This window comes from Neodiprion fabricii, chromosome 1, assembly GCF_021155785.1.
Source record: "Neodiprion fabricii isolate iyNeoFabr1 chromosome 1, iyNeoFabr1.1, whole genome shotgun sequence".
Classification (NCBI taxonomy): domain Eukaryota; kingdom Metazoa; phylum Arthropoda; class Insecta; order Hymenoptera; family Diprionidae; genus Neodiprion; species Neodiprion fabricii.
The window spans coordinates 32,099,834-32,116,079 of record NC_060239.1 but is presented as its reverse complement, the minus strand read 5'-3'; the positions used below and the strand labels follow the sequence as shown (position 1 = coordinate 32,116,079).

General features: G+C 43.0%; 1 protein-coding gene across 8 annotated transcripts in view; it reads left to right on the top strand.

Moving 5' to 3' along the window:
- The window catches only part of LOC124174372 (neuropeptide CCHamide-2 receptor-like), a 113,509-nt gene that overhangs the window by 42,851 nt on the left and 54,412 nt on the right, over positions 1-16,246 (top strand). For 2 of the 8 annotated variants that reach the window (XM_046553465.1, XM_046553464.1), the window contains exon 1: positions 1,773-3,212. The exons of 1 other annotated variant lie outside the window; for it this stretch is intronic. The gene's annotated coding sequence lies outside the window, so the exon portion shown is untranslated. Of the gene's footprint in view, positions 1-1,764; positions 3,213-16,246 lie in introns of those variants that run through there. 5 more of the 8 variants (XM_046553462.1, XM_046553459.1, XM_046553457.1 and 2 more) reach the window with 5 other exon arrangements.

Below are 16,246 nucleotides of genomic sequence, written 5' to 3'. Positions count from 1 at the left end.
CCACACATTGGCAAATAAACCTATCCAGTCTCTAAGGGAGACCCAAACCTGATCACTTTTCGAATATTAATCACGTACCGTGAATTCTTCACGTACTTGCGATAATGTTTTCTTAAGTACCGTACACGATAGAGCCGTTAGTGGTTTAATCAGTTCTCAGATCTGCATTCGGATGCAAGGTTGGGGGAAATTTTTTGCGGGTATTCAGTCATATCGAAGAATATGTTTTTGGTGTTTACTCAGCTTGAGATTCACTTCCTGGATGCATGAACGCGGCGAACATCCGGCCAAAGTTTTAGAGAAAGGGTTTGTCTGAGATACAAGTAAGCCGGGAAAGATCGCAGGGTCGTTGAATATGCTATGGCGCGTGATTATGTATCTTGTCTTGTCGCGCGAATTGCTACTGGAAATTGCAGGTCCGAGCTATTAAGGCTAATAAGATTTGTCGAGGAGTTTTTTTCCTCCGCGTTTCTTGCTCGTCCCGATTCTCTTTTCCCTTCCTTCTTCGCCTTCTTTTCTCCATACTTCAAGTATAACCTGCAGCGGCTCAGGACTAATTAAGAACTTGCGAAAGCGTAGGATGATAATAATGACCGATATAAACGATGGAATTTATATCCTCCGCCCTTTAATAACCCCGCGGTTATACCGAAATAACGAATTTATCGTAATCACATTTTCAGACTTTTTTTTCTCTACCTGTGATTATAACACCTAAGAAATTGCTTCGTCGCATTTCGTCGCTATTAATTACTGACTTGGGTTTATAACAAGTTTTCACAGCAGCTGTATACTAGATATAAGGTTTTAATTAATTATTCGACTATCTTCGGTATACCGTCGTTATTTTTATCGCTTGTGTTTTCTTCATCTGTGATCGATAACGAGAAACGTATTCGAGGGGGATTTTAATTTCATTTCAAATTCCACGACGCTCCTTTACCTGTTCTCACATCACCGCGACGAAGACAATTTGTCTGAGAGATTTCATCCGAAAATAAGAGACGGAAAACGCTGTTAAGCCTGTGCAAGTATTTTGAGCCTCTCCGCAATTTTCTCCTCGCTAAACGAGAAGCACGAACAAATTTGTTGAATTTTCGGTCAACACCGTTTACTCGAAGAGGCGTAGATATATGAAAAGTGTCTAAAGACCTCCATTTACAAAACCGTGCAACGTCGAGGAGTCGAGGAATAAGAAGAAGAAAAAGAAGATGAAGCAGAAAGAAGAAAGGGTTTCACCGTATAATAAGTCGTCAGCGTTCCGTGGACTTCAGGGATGGTCCTTTTCAAGGATATATACCGTGGTTAGCCGGGAATTATGGATCATCGAGGTGAGCATCGGCCGAGGCAGCGATAATCCTCGGATTCAAGAAATAATCGTGTTTCGGGTATTCGGTTATGGAGACCCGGTCGTCTCGCTCTCGATCCTCTTTCCGAGAATTTCCCCAAGGGTAAACATTGTTACCAGCGGTAAGTTGCAAGCGCCCGAAGGACGCGAGACGTGTAAATTTCCCCGCGTGTCCTTGGCGGCAGGACATCGAGGCGACGTTTATAGGCTGCACGAATATACGTCGTTGTGTCTCCTCCACGTCCAGGTTATAACGAATTGTCACAGTCAACTCGGGGACTGTCAGTTTAGTTGGCCGGAACGTTGTTCGCTTCAGATTCAGTTTCGGTTTCGGCTTCTCGCTATATCTGCGGCTGCGTCGCTTCGTGCGCTGATCGTCGTGGCGCTTGGATTCAGTTTGCAGCGCGCTCTCAGACCGCGAAGTGAAATTTCCACCCTCGGAAAGCTCCTCGGCGAATATTTTCAAACATTGACGGTTGATGCGATAGTCTTTCGTTTACCGGATAGCTTGAGATACTTTCCGATAAAATGTTGCCGATTCCGTTTACCAAGATTCATTAAATATATTCGTCCGTGAATGATTGTTATTATGATGGAAACTTATCGTTAGAATCAGTTTGTCGCTTATCCAAGATCGATACAAAGCATTTGAATGGTAGTAAAGTGCTTGCAACTTTTTTCCCAAACTCTTTATGCACCGAGTAATCAAGCGCCACGTACAAACTGCTGTTATGACAAATAATGCGATAAGAATCGCGGATTGAAAGTTTTTTTTACTGTGTTTCATAATTCCGCCCCCTTTCTTTTCGACGAGTAGTATTTTACGTCGCAACTGGTTGCGATTGTTTCGTGCACAACTTCATTTGGAAAATATAATTTTATCGTACGCGCGGTATTTTTAATATTAACTTTTGGGGTATGCTGTACAATTGTGGTGAAAAATTCTTTCGAAATTTATCTCAACCCGGTTTTGCGTAAGGAGAATTGCTCGTCGCACGTACGCTGGTAGAATTAATTATCGTTCGCGTAACTTTGACGGGGTATCCCACCCTTGTAGTGCGACAAATCCACCTACTTTCAACTCAATTTTCAAGCACACCAGTTCGGCTAATGGTTAGCGACCTTTCGAAATATATTTATTGTTTGTATCACGCTAATTTCACAAAAGTGCTGAGCCATTACCGAAAAACTATTGTTTTATTTTTCAAAGTAGATTCTGCATTTGATATTGTTATCAACTAAAACGAACCGATGAAACCGTTCTCGATTTTTCATCTAACACCGTTGTAAGAAACGTGCGGCGCTACAGAATTGATTGAAAAAAAAATCCGTAAAGCACTTGCACCTGGAATTTTTCATCCTTGGAATTTTTTTCATACATATTTCTTTTAAACGATTTTAGTGGCGTATATTACATCCCACGAGCATCAGATATTTTCTATTTCTCGTTGCTCTATTTTTAGCCGATATAACTCGGTTGTAAAATCCGCGAAAATAGCGCGCTTGTATAGATCTATTGATTTTTTCCATCCTGGCAATCTGGTAAAAGCTTGAAATTTTTATAAAATTTCTAGCCCTTCGAACGTGCGGAAAACGAATAATCGGTTTTTCCTTCACACCAATTGGGTGGGATGCCCCCTTAAACGGAGCGGAGAATTTCGACGTAATGAGCGCAAATGAATTCGCGGTGCGCCGCGATTAATTGTCAAACGGTTTTGAAAATCAACGTCCTTAGCGACTCAGGGACAGTTCTCGACGTAAAGTAATTTTGAAGAAATAAACATACCATCCAAAATCAGGAAGTAATCAGAGGCTGCTAATCCTGTGTCGGAACTTGATTGGGGGCTGTTCAACATCAGACGAGGTGAGATAAGGCATCGTTATACAGTTTATCCGAACTTGCTTTGATCCATTTTAAGTAAACATGATATTCGGCGATCAGACCATCGTCGATGTCCGTCTTATTTGCAGCTATGGAAGTCGGGCTTTGAGATAATGCGTAACGCGCATCGTTGCCCGCTATCAAAACAAGCAAATCGAATGGGTATGAACTGGTCCAAGTACGCGGCGTTGTCGTAATACTCGAGAGAAAAATAATTACTCTCAGATTCACTACCTCTCCTGGAAAAATTGAGGGACTGGCGCAGTTTTTTGTTAAATTTATTGTAGTTTCATGTTAAAGTTACTGCAGAAAAGCCACGAGTTACCGAATCAACGGTTCAATTTACCACAGAAATTAAGTTTCATGTAGAAAAATTGTAGTAAAGTCAACAACAGAACGCGTCGGTCCCTAAACTTTTTCTTCCGTGTTGTTCAACACCAAGTACTGCTACTCGACGGAATGTTCAATTCAGTTTCGTTAGAGTTGATCGACTCTTGAATTGATCCGCTGGCTGATATAATAAACCAGCTAGACTCGGAGCCGGTTGAATTGATTACATAAACGATACGTGCTTCTGCGTAACGATTATACGTCTCGATTCACGAAAAGGTTTCGCAAGAATTATACGTTGCAGATGTACGTAAATGCATGCACGGAATATACATTGTACACGTATAATACGTGCGGCAAAAGCGAGGATTACTGTTGTATGTAAATTGGTGAAGTCTGATTTTCTTCCAACACGTGATAAATTTTCACCGTTTCCCGGTGAAGTCACTCGGACGCGGTTGGGCAAAGAAAAAACGCCTTTTTCGAAAATCGAAGTTTTTCTTACGACTTACTCGAGGTCGGATTTGACGAAAGGATGCTTCCTCTGGCCTTCGATGTATGAGATTGACATACCTTACAGGTACACTTGCGTTATCGAAGCGTCTTATTGCGGCAGACCTTTCGTACACACACAGGATTGCGAATAGCGTCAAGGTTGCGGGGGAGATACGTAAGCTGCATATCTTGGCTTTTGCCACTCAGAGATGAGTAATAAAACAAGTTTAACGCACTAGAGACGAAGTGAAGGCAACTCGATTGCGTTCCGAAGATTTACGACAGCCAACCGTATAAGCAAAGATGCGCCAGCTATTGACTGCTATGAGCGTCTCGTAATTGCTGCAGGATTCCAACTCTGCTGAACTCATATTTTCGGTTAATATTTTCATTCCCTGTACGTGTGACTTGTTCATGACCGGAATCAAAGGGAAGGCCCTACGTTGAGACCGAACCACCGGACCATCTAATTGAGAGCCGGACTCATAAAAGAAAATTCCTTTCGAATTAACATTCAGATTGATGTGAAAATTGCGACCGCACGATCCTCGTGTTTGCAATATCATGCTTCGGTCAACAATCGCCTCACCGAGTAAAATTTCCGTAGGTTTTAGTTACTATTCAGTCCTTAGCTACGGTTTCATTTCTTGCTACAGTCAAAAAATACAGTAACAGGTATAAAATGAAAGTTTTTTTGTCGTTATAACCAGAAAATCTCGTATGTGTTACCATCATTTTTTTTCTTCTACGTTCAGTCGTAATATATTTTCATAAAGTTGGTGACGATAGGGTATAACCGACCGTACTTACGACCCTTTACCGTTAATTGATCCATGTTACAATTTCAACGTTTTTGAACGTATCCTCGTGTTTTTCGCGTAAATACAAAGGGGGAAAAATACATCTTTTTACCTTTACGCGTGGCAAAAGATCGCAAAATGGCGCACACGTCTTTATACCGTTAGACACGCGATACGTAAGACAATCAAAACTCGCCCCGTCTGCGCAGATGAGATAATTTTTCAACAGCCTCGCCTACCCACGACTTTTGCTCTTCAATATCCTGCGCGGTTGGTGGAAGATGTAATATCAGAGACGTATCTCGTAACTTAGATAGCTTTCTTCAAAGTTTCAAACGCAAGGTTAATCGATTGAGAAATTCTTGAACTCTCAACCCCTCGAGGTGATCACAGGCAGATCTTTTCACTGCCTGATCAGAGCGACGCTGCAGGCCAGCCGGTTGTTTCGAGTGTAAATTCAGTACATCAACAGTAATCAGCGGTGATGAATAGTCGAGGAATTCACTGACGCGCTCGCATACAATTTCAATCCTAGGTATACAAACGTAAGGAGATTGATGGACGAATTTCGAGATCGACGCGAGGATTGCAGAAGCGATTGGACGTTCCGTGCACGTATCGTATCGCAGTTTAAAATGGAATAGAAATTGAGAGTGCGTTTCTCTGCGACACGAAGAATTATCACAGCAGGTGCAATTATGTACCTCTACCGTACCTACGTATAATACAATAATTATCTCGCGAGTAAGGCGAGACTGCAGAAGCAGGCTTTGAATAATAAATAATAGTCGCATGCCAGCGCCGGCACCCCCGGAAAAATGAAAAGATCCTATCTGACTCGGAATCAGGGGCTGAAGGTACGAAGAGGCGTGCAGCAGCCTGCTGGAGCCCTCGAGGATTCTCCTGGAAGGAAATTAGTGCAAAGTTATTGTTCGAGCGAAACTGATACCGGCTCGCTCTCCCTTCCGAGCCTCCCACCTCAAGTGTCTGGTGTGTGTGTGTGTGTGTGTGTGTGTTCACGTGCTAACTTTATGATTCGTTTAGCTGTTACGAGTCGTTGGCATAGCGGCACATCGTCTCGGGTCCGAATTAGTTTAAACTACGCGCGACCGGTGAAACCAGACAGTAATAATATGTTATCACTGCGGCTGCGCTTCGTTTACAGATGCGTTGAAAATTTGCAAAGTGTTTGACTTGAGGTTTGAAACTTTTTTATCCACGAGTTGAATTGTAGGGAAAACATTGTTGTGGTATAGGTTGCTTCGTATTGGACGAATGTTTTTTTGTGAAATTTCTACGCTGGAAGGTGAGATGTTTCCAATCATATTTAATGATCACTTATTGCCAGCCGGAGGTCTCTTACAGTGACAGACACGAGCTGCGAGGCAGCCGACTTACGTCACGGACAGCAAATAAGGTCGGACTAGAATGAAGATCCAGTCTTGAGCCGTGGGCCGAAATTTAGAACGGGTTACTCGCAGTGGGCCGACGAGTCGGCAGGGTTTCACTTGCGAAGAGGATAAATTCAGCCGTGAAAGCTGGAACACGCGTTTAAACGTTCAAGCCCTTGATAAGTGAATTAATTACATACCCTCTTTGCGGAAAGTTATCTTTAAGAATGGTATCGGTGCGAGGGTCTGTTTGTTCCACCCTATTGTGAGCGCACGATTAACGGACAGTTTTTCTGGCAATAGATGTAGAAAATACTAATAAAAACCGCTCTGCAACCGTCGTTCAAATTTGACCGAGTTTTCAGCGATAAGTGGAAATTAGGAAAATACTTTTCTACATAGTTGGTTCGATGAGAAATGTAGTCAAAATCCATATACGTATTAAATAGTTACACTGCTTCGAAACGGTTATTTATAACGGTTCAATGATATGTAAATTGTATTTTTTTTTTCAATAGTACCTTCCTTCAGTTTCACGCAAACTCTTGCGTCAAATCAACCCATAAATTCCAACGCGAAAGGAAAAATCGCTCGGGTGAATAACGAGGAATTCTAATTATCCGTACGTTTCAAACATTCGATTTTGGGGTAATCGTGGAATAGATACGTGCCGGGTGAACGTTTCCGCTGTTTATTTTCTTTGATACGATAAGTTTACGTGATATCCGGAATAAAATCGGAAGGATATCGGGCGTCCGCAGAGTTTGACGAGGACAAATACGAAATGGAAGGAAGGAAAGGCAAAATGTCATTAATCATAATGCCAATGTCACCAAGGGTGGATGAGCTTTACGTGATTGACTGGATTTCAAATCGGAAACATATAATTCCGATGACCTGCAGCAGATCCGAAAAGTTTAATGCGTAAAATATTATTCCATATCCGATAATGTACATTCCATTTTTTATCGGCGAAAACTTTTCGGATCGTGCTCCGAATCTGGATAGGTACATTGTATTACACATCGGTAGGTATTGTATACTTTTATCGGCGTCCTATCGAAACACCCTACTAATTTCACTGTCTGGTTTGCGTCGAGGTTACATCGCGTTATTAAATTTCATTCGTTTTCGATTTACCATGTGCATACGAATGTCTGAATTTCAAAAACGAATGGGTGTTATTGACTTTACCGTCACAACTATAGGTATGTTCGAATGGTGAGCGAAGTATTCGAGACTGGAAAAAAACGTAACGAAACGTTGATATCGATCGAGAAGTAGCCCTTGTCAGATAAAAGTAGTAAAGGGGATCCAGCGAGCACCGCGTAGAGTTGATCGTAAAAAGTAGGTGGGCCGTATTTTCACGACGCATTATGGTTCGATGAAGCAATTTACAAGCCGTTTTTTTCACCCGCTGTGCAAGTCGTTTACACGAAGCCTGTCTTGATGCGAAAGTGAGTCAGTTTCGAATCCGAAACGGCTGAGCGATAAACCATTTTGAAAATTATCCTTGTCGGCGTTCTCCTTTAATCTGTATTGTCACTTGCGAAACGGATCTGCTCGACTACGTTTACACACGAAGCTAAATGTGTATTACCGCACATACGTAAAACGTGTCTGGCTCCCGCAGGGTGAACCTCAATTCCACTCCGAGTCAATTGCGCTTAATATATTTTGTAAAAAATAACCCCTCTCAAAATTTCCAGACGAATTCCAGAATTCTCTGTTCAACGTCAAAGCCGTCTCATGTCGATTACTTGCCTCGTTAATCTTGAAAAGAAGCTTCACTTATTATAATTCTCCTCCTTTGCGGAAACGACCATGTCGTAATTCCTTTTCTTTTGGGAATTTTGGCGATTCTGAAACGGCGAATAGTCCCTCGAATAGAAATCTCGAAGAGATTTCCATTTCTCGTAACGCGATCTTCAAAACTCCGCAAATGCGGAAGCCGGACTAATGTTCTTGCAATTATAAGTGAGGATTCTCGTCCGAATTAATTTCTGGGCTCTCTGCCTCATCGTGCGCAGCTTAATGAAACCTGTACGCGGTTTCGGCCGCAGAGTGGTTAAGTGATTTTCGCATCTAATTAAATTCGCGGGAACAGCCCGGCGCTTTTGCTAGCCTAGACGTGCTGCATTCCAAGCGTTTCCGGTACCGCAGCCGTGATAAACGAGTTCCTGTGTCCACAATTTACACTCAACTATTACGTGTATGCCTATATCACCTTGGTATTCGGAAAATGGAAAACTGTGCCAGTTAGTCGGTTAAAACGAAGTTATTGTCCTGGACAAACGGGACGGATTAATGTTCGCCAGCTGGATCTGTTCTTCCATTGCGTAGCGTTCCGCAGGTTATCCCGAGAAATCATATTCATTGCGTTCCGGATTCTACTACAGGCACTGCACGTACAGAATAGCGTGCGAATTGACAAATAGTCACGGTGTCCGTGTACTTTCGGGGACACGTGTTGCCCTTAATTGAACCCACGAGATACAAAAACAAAATACTCGTTTTTCTCGTGCGATATCGCACGTGGATCGTTACCCTCACGTTGTCGCCATTATTTGAAAATTCGAGGCACCGTACTTTCCATTCCAAATTATTAACCCATTTGTGTTCATCGTTTATGCGGTGTGTAACGATACGATCGTATCACGTTCTACTCATCCGGTGTACAATGTTTGTGCGTTGTTACTTTCGAAAATTTTGTCGGAGATCCGTGAAATACACGAAAGTCGGAAAATAACAAATATATGCACGCGTATTAATTGTTTCGGTTTTTATTATTGAACCTCAAATAATTTTACTCCGAGAGTTTGTATGCGAAATTAGTCTGAATATTCATTTCCGCTTTCTTCACAATCCGACCGTTTGAAAATTCTGATGCACACAAAGACACACACACATTAATGTTCTAGAACTGAGTTGTAACATCGATTTATTTTTTTTATTTTTCGACTCAGCCTGTGCAGACGAAGTTTATATAGTATGATCAAGGAATTTTTTTCCCTAAAATCGTCTTATCGTTCTACACCGCGAAAGAAAACCAATATGCTTGCTTGACGTTGAGTTCGTCTCAAGGACCAGTCCGGATATGATCCCAGACCGAGTAACCGACTCCCTTGTATGAACAGAACTCCGTTTTCAGCTAATGTTTACGCTTACTCAAATATCGGATTGGGGGACTTCTTTGTACTCCGCTGAAATAAAGCGTACCAGTTATCAGTACCAGCCAAGAAAAGAAATCTGGTAATTGAGTAATTGACGTAAAGCTCTGTTCAACTCAAATTCCCATTATCGTTCCCGCATAATGGAAAGTCGCAAAGTATTCGGATCGATAATAATCATGCAGGGTGACGTAATTAATGCCGAGCTTAACTGCGGTCAGTGTGCTCGTATATCAAGCTCACGTAAATGCGCCCTGAGCCGTGTAATTTTTACCCTTCGCACACCCTTTCACTACTCCCACTTTTTGCCCATCTACTCCCTACTTCATCAAGCTGTAACATAGAAAGTTTTTGCAATTTTTTCAAAACAATTTATGTCGAGGCTCGTCGCAGCGATAGTCGTCGGTATAAAGCGTGCCAGCTCTTTATCGAAAGATGAAAAATAACGTTCTGGAACTGTGGTAACCGCGGGCTGTGAAGAAATAATCTTTACAGTACAGTGTGATTCTGTCTAACGGTGTATTCTTGGAGTCCCTACTAAAGAGAAGATTTGCGCAGATTTAATAATTTCATCCACATATTAACAGTTTACGAGCTTTCCGCTTTATGTATGTTTAACGCCGCGATGTTCGGACTACTTTAAAGGTTTTCAACGTTATCTGTATACACAGAGGCTGTGGTATAGACGATGTTAAATAACGGCAAATCCCGTAACTTTGCGGACGGTGCGTTGGGCACTTCCCAGGCCTTGTTGACCTGCGAGGAAGTAAAACAGGGAGAATGGTTATAATATTCCACGTACGTACTTCCGTGCACACGTACGCCTCATGTAGGTTGTGTGTAGTTCGTACCCTGCAGAATAAACAAGACCGTACAAGAACGATCCCTTGATCGTGATCGCGCTTCATTTATCCTCGCTTTTGTGGATGATTTCCAGAAAGAATCTGCACAGTATACCTTTCAGCTATTCGACCATTGTATGTAATGTACTTTATACCCTTTGAAATGGGCGAGCAAACTTCTTAACCAAGTCTCACAACGTAACCCTTCGTCTACATTGAAACTCTAATAAAGACACGGTCAGAGAGGTTGACCTTTCAGTTGAAATTCAGGACAGTGCTAATTGGTGCTTATATCAAAGTCAATTGATGCCTGAGTCGAGGCAATGTACTCGTTATCACCATAAGTATCGATCGATCAAACATGCAACTATCCCTAATTCCAACTATCGAATCGCCGCGAGGTAAACGAGTGATTAATCAGATCGGATCGCGATCGCTAGAGCTTTGTTCGATCCTTCAGGTTCGCGGCCTGTAGAGACACGCGTCTGCATGTCACGTCTGGCTAACCCGAGTCGGTCAGGCTTACCCCAGTCAGGCCAGGCTCGCTGGGGATACCGGAAAATGATAGCTTCCTGCCTGATTTATTCGCCCTCCACTGTCGTGAATCTCCACAAAACCCGACCTGCCGCCACACCTACATTACACAGCATATCCGCGAGCACATGGTTTCCGTTTATGCGTACGTACATATCGATATTGTGCACACATTCGACGTCCGGGAATTCGGCCAGTGAAATACAATGTAATTGGACCGGCATTGGTCGTAGCTGCTTTACTTTGAAGTTACGGATATTTTCGACGTGAAATTCACCGCTGTCGTCGCACTCACTTTGCGGGTCAAAGTCAAAGCGTAAAAACTTCAGACCCAATGATCAAAGCTCTGACGAAATATTCAGCATTTTTATCATTACGAGCTTCGACTCTTCGGACTGACGAGATTCCATATCGCGGTGAATCTGAATCTTGATCAGTCGCATAATATTCACGATCGCTGCGAGAGTAATCGTTAATTGTCCAAAGTTTGTGGTTCTCGCATGGAATGGAAATATCGATCGCCTCCTGCAGGATACGCAGAAACAACGCAAGACTCATAGTCGGTGATTACTTCTTAGGCATGAAAAGCGAGCGGTGTCCCTCTGGAGACAGTAAAACGAACTTACGCAATGACAAAACGTTTCGAAACGAAACTAAGCCGCTTCTCGCTAACTTCATACTTTTTACGGGGTATAATATTATTATATTTCCGGCTTTACCCAAGGTCAGGGATCAGACAGCGAAGCGTTTTCCTCGCAAAGACTTGGCGCATGCAAGGGTTCCCCGAAATTCATCATGCCCTGCGTAGTGCGTAGTGTGCCAATTGCTTTATTCATGTTCCGGTTCTGTTGATCTGTGGCTTGTTTCCTGCCTCAATCGAACGGCACCAACGCGAAAGACAATCTCGTCGCGCTGCATCCTCAATCTACGATCTTGCTCGCGTAGTCGTCGATGCAGATGAGACACACGTAGGTAACGTCACGTACTCGCGCTTTGAAACACTGTCATGGCCCTCGATGCAGACTGGGTTGGGACCCCGGTATGGAGGGCGGAGGTGAGGAGAAGTGTCTCACGTGGGTTTTCAACTAAAAAAGAGATCACCAAAAGCGACCAGAAGCGGTTCAATAAGTCACCAGAATAACGCTAATAACCAATCACGGTTTAATCTGACTGGCGTCTTCTGTAACTTTTTCTACAGCAACGCCATCTTATTTCTACTCTACTTTACGGACACTTTTTGTATTCTGATCTATTCCCCGGGGTTGATTCCCCGATACTGCATACAGCTGTCATCTAAAGTGACTCTTTCGCGTACGTATGGACTCAATTTCGAATCAGACGGCCATGAAGCGTCACTGATCATTTGCGAACTCAAAAGTTTTGCCTGAATGCGGCCAAAGTGATACGACCCTTGAACGCAACGGATTCTACTTTCTGGTTAAAAAATGTTCATCAATCGTGGCTCGTTTCATTGGCGGGTAGTCGCACACGGGATTTCGGTCGATGCTGGCCCAATAGGACGTTCAACTTTTAACCGTGATCCGATAATTGAGCAAGTGGGTGTTTCACGGCTTATACGAACACCGGTCACCCCAGTGGTAAATGGACGGGTATTCGCACAGCGCGGATGGAGTAAGTCAATTGGACCATCAAACGAGTACATACTGGTTTTCCGAATTGGATTTTCATCACTTTACACAGCGTTTTTATGAACCCTTCTTCCTGGCCAAAGGGCTGAATCAGTGTATGGCTTTCTCAATTATCAGATCACCGACCGTTCGCTACCCTGCATGGAAAAAGAAAAATAATCGATGAGCATCGAGTGCCACGGTTCACCCCGGAAGTGGAAAACGACGCATCACGCATGATGTTGGGAAAATTGGGGCTGAAATGCTCTTGCATAAAGGAGACGAGCTTTTTTCCGTTATAACGCGGGTATTCGTTGAAATCTGAAAATTCAGGATAACGTAAAAATGTGTAGATATTTCGGGGGGATTTTGTAGTATTCTTTATCTTGATTTTCATCATTTCTCGAGTCGGTGGAAACGATGTACGACGAAGTCGTACGAACGAAGTGTTTGAAACTGTTTTGTACTCGATACCGGCTATATTGAGTCGTAAAAAAGTTACGCTAATTGAAGTACACAATTTACATAACCTTGGCGTTTTTCTTAACTTTAGGACGTTGTTGTTGAGTTTTTAGCATTTAGTTACATTCATTAGGCATTTAGGGTATACTGCCAAGGCAAGCTTTTCGCCAGGTAAACGATCTTTCTTTTTCACAGACAAATCTTATTCCACTGCGTGCGATACTTGTAGATGGATCGAAAACTGAAAATTTTTCACATTTTTTTTTGTTATTCTGCAATACCGCAATTCTACATTTTTCATTCGTAAAACGAAGCCTTGCACTCCAGGCAATCTAATGCCGAAGTTGAATTAATTAATCCCGGAAAATGAATTGGAAATTGAGGATCACATATTTTTATGCCACGTGCAGGCTTGCAGCGAAGGAAAAAATGGTTAAACTTTGTTTGACGAGATGGTAAATAATTCCACGCTGACCTGTGCATGCGGAACTGTCATTTATCTATTGACCCCCTCGAGTGAATCGGTACCGGGCAAAGTGAGGAGGAGAGCGAACTAGGTCACGTAATAAATCATAAAAATGCGCATAAATGTTGGAAAGAAAAAATATATGCAAGTTCCGATATCGAGTTTTACCTGATAATTGGATGGAAAAGACAGCATGAAATCACGTACACCGGATTATACGGTATCCATGATTTTCCATTAGAGGCGGACGCGAGTTTTTCGATTATTCAACCTGCCGTGAAAAAACGGCGTTCGGAAAGTAAAACATGGACGGTGACAAGTGTTGGAGACGCGAATTCCGAGGGAGAAGGGAGGCAGGCCCTTTCAGTCGACGACGGAGAATCAATCTTAGTTCGCAGCTCGCAATTATATCGGGTTACGTAACGAGCTAGAAACTCGAGACTGCTCCGGAAAACGGGCCTGCAGTGAATATACAATTCAAAGCCCTACAGCGTCAAAAGTCGAACGAAACGAGCAAACTTCACATAGTCAAAAGACCCGCGCGGTTTACCTGCGCGCTCCTAACTTCATCACGTAAGTGACTTCGTCGTTATTCATCGTTATTCATCGTTAACGGAAGGCATTGTCCTATTGTCAAGAGACAGTGAGATGGCGGGAGAGGCTTAAGCCGCACACCTTGGACGCGTTACGGGGACGAAGTCACTACTCATTCGCCCCTATTAATTAGCTTTGAAAAATCTACCACGGGGGCGTAAATTGAAATTTCGTACTTTTTGCCGCGACGGAAAATCCGCGAACTCGGCTCGGTGACAAAGAACAGAAAGAAGGTAAAAAAAAAAACAACAAACAAACAAACAAACAAACAAATTTCGAAAGAAAAAACAAACAAAAAATTCGCAAAACGAACCGACGTCGGTGATGTAGTTGTAGAAGCGGAAATCGCAGGTGGTTCACATCCCATCCGTATAATACGCACGCTGGATAATTGAGTTGGGTGGCTTACTCCGCTCTGCTTTAAACCTCCGAGAGGCGTTTATTTCCACGTCGTGGAAGTTACCGTGATACCCCTGCACTTGAGGCACGTTTTTAATTTCGCCTCGAGCCGGTTAATAGCCCGTACAGTCAACCGGGTATTCTTATTTTTGTGGGAGACTTTTTTTCACGGAAACGTAGGAGCCTAGCAATCGATAGGAATTACTGTTTTTATTTCCCTCTAAACTTCCGGTCCCACTTGTTGTTTATACGGTTCTCTCTCTTATCGAATCACCGCGAATAAACGGCGAAACCTGTCGCGATAACGATCGATCGATCAATTTCTGCATTACCTGGCTCGTCGCAACCAACTTCCAAGATCGATGTGTCAAGGTAGAAATTGAAACGACGCATGCCAAAGTGTGTGCGTCTGTATTTTTATATTTCTTTTTACCGTAACATCGTTTCTACGGATCAAGCGCACGATGAACGAATATCGAGTTTTAGCTAGAAATTCAAATTTTCACCTGACTCGTTTCACCGAGTGCTACATAAGTCGCGTACAGCTTTAAACGATTTTATATTATCAGTCGGCCGGGTAATGGGAGCTATTCAGCACGCCGTTCAGGTGATGACGGTGAGATTAATCTAGGCAAAGTTAATATCGTCGTAGAGTACGTAGACGCCTTTTACATAATGGAAAAAGGGAACGACTGCAGAGGTAGGAATGTCACCGTTTGGATAGACTGCAGTTTAATGGATATAATATCGATTTCAACTCACACTTGAAACCGCGCGTCTGCTGTGCAAAAACAGGAACGAGGTTATATGCCTGCAGTGGTACAAGTTCAGCGGAGTCGAACGAAGATGAAAAAGTTCTGCGAATAAGTATAATAAGAGTTGAGATTAATTGGGTGCTAAACTCGAAGCTTGGTGCTTGACTTTTGGTACCCGCTGCGAGTTTTAAGCCTCCTTGAAATTAGCAAAAAATTGTTTTTAAGATGTCGTTCGTTCAGACAGAAAGGGAATTCAGCCCGGTAGGGTAAAAATAATACATTTACAAATGTCGACGGGGCTGCTTGAGAATATCAGTTTTGTTTCATCGGTATTCAATATCTGCCCTCACGTTACCCAACGCTTTTTCCGCTCTTCTCCTCGGCCATGTTATTCGGTTTTCATCCCACGTGCATGTATACACAGACAACCGACAGAAAACGCCCCGTCCACCTCAGTCTGTAAGAATATATTATTAAACTTGCAATATATTTTTTGTACCGCACAGGTATAGATGCCTCGGCCCTTTGAAGCACGAACATCATATAATTAATCGCATTCTGCGCACACGAGACGAGCTTCTCTCTTTCATATATTTTAAGCTTGCCGGCTCCGATATTACGCGACGCCTGTATGCATAACGTATGCGGCATTATCCGCCCTGCGAATCTCGGGGGAAAGTAATTCGCGAAAAGGTTCGTTGAAGTGCTGACGTTAAGTGCGGTACGTAAGACCGAGGACGCGATGCGAGCACCTGTCAAAGCTGCGGGTTAATGTAATTTAATTCTTGGGGGATGTTTAGTTTCGGAAGGCTTAGGTTCCACGGACGAGGAACGTTTCGAGGTGGTGATGCTAATATAGCTGGGTAAGCTTGGTTTTTCAACGTTGGCGATTCGCCGCGGAGAAAAGTTGGAAATACGTTCGCAGGCGACTTTTTATCCCCCAGCACCGCCATTTGTCCTTCCAATTTTTTACAATCGTCCGGTCGCCAGAACTTCTTAACGCCGAGTTCAGTTCGCCGATATGTTATACCTACCACCTGAAACGATGAAAAGTGAGAGCCATTTTTCCGATCCAATCTGACTGAGACAAATGTGGCTGTTTAATGTTTGATCCCCCACCTCTGACAACTTGTTGCGTGCCGCTGGATGA